Below are 1302 nucleotides of genomic sequence, written 5' to 3' on the forward strand. Positions count from 1 at the left end.
TCCGCTCTTTTGAGTAGCGATATTACGCCCTCTGGTGAGGGTGACAGATTGCTCTTTTGAAAGACTGGAACTTGAGAAGCTTTTTTTTGGTAGCAGTTACATAACACCTCTTCCCCCCTACAGATAAGCACGACGCAGTTGTCACAAAAGATCTATTTATATTTCCCAAACGAAGTGAAAAACGCAGTGTCGGCCTGGCGGGTGCGGAAATTTTAAACAGACTATTAGCCGCTCAAAGTTGAACCTCCTTTGAATTCTTGTACTTCCCTGTATGAAAAACTTTTAAGGTAAATAAAACTATAAGAATAGGCATCTTATGCATGTTACTTTTTAAGCGCTAAGCTAGCATGCACAGGCACTTTTTGATGATATTTCCGATAATTCATTCAGAAATCTATTTATAGATGAAAATTTCCAGTTTTGAGCTGTTTCTATTTATAGATAAATGACGTAAACACGTAGTCATGCACCTTGTCCTTTCGTTCTTGGAAGTTCAAGGGGATATTTAGAAGTGGATTTTTCATCCTGCGAACAGTTTTAACTCAACTGAAGGTAAAGTAACTAAAGGTACGTGTATTCTATTTATATTTCTATTTTAAGAAGTGGAAAAATCCAATATATTTTGGAGTTTTTTTCTCTTACTAACTAAGGTATATAATATGAGATTATTGCATATTGCAAACAACAAATCAATAGTTGGTATGTTTACAGGTTTACTAAGTTATATATTGTCTACTGATTTTGATGATAAACCTGTGCATACATACATTGTGTATGTACATGAATCTCTTTGCTGGGTGCAGTTTTATCCACTTTATGCCATACTGTAAAATCAATAGGCTTACAGTATATATATGCTTCTTGGGGTACATGTTTAGGTCTCTAAAATAGCTGTCATTATCATGTGTTTAGCATAGATATATATATAAAAAAAATGTCTAACTCTTAACTTTGCTGTCAATATAAACCATAAACTAGCTCAGTTAACTGAGCTCACATTTTTTTTTTACATGTAGGATGAATAATAAAGGAAAGTTTAGATTGATTTATGATAATTCATTTTTTTTACAGATACATAGAATGTTAAGTTCTGGTCTACGAATTCCTGGATTTCCAAATGGGCAAGATACACCGGACACATATCGCGGAGAGCTAGGAAGTCCGCAACGAGTTCCATCTAATTATCATCCGCAATACGCTAATCAGCTGAACGAAGCGGACAGTGTTATTCCCCATTCGAGTGCACGTCCCCCAAGTGTGAACCATGCTAGTGAAATTAATTCTATACATGCATCGAGACCT

At 35.3% G+C, this 1302-nt stretch overlaps 1 long non-coding RNA gene across 1 annotated transcript; it reads left to right on the forward strand.

Annotated features, from left to right (window-relative positions):
- Positions 1-1296, forward strand: LOC134282781 (uncharacterized). Its single transcript, XR_009995352.1, has 3 exons — positions 1-287; positions 442-567; positions 1072-1296. It is a non-coding gene; the product is annotated as an uncharacterized LOC134282781 (long non-coding RNA).
- Positions 1297-1302: the final 6 nt, after the last annotated feature.

Source organism: Saccostrea cucullata, unplaced genomic scaffold (assembly GCF_032062105.1).
Source record: "Saccostrea cucullata isolate Sc308-1 unplaced genomic scaffold, CSIRO_AGI_Scuc_v1 ctg23851, whole genome shotgun sequence".
In the NCBI taxonomy this organism is placed as follows: Eukaryota; Metazoa; Mollusca; class Bivalvia; order Ostreida; family Ostreidae; genus Saccostrea; species Saccostrea cuccullata.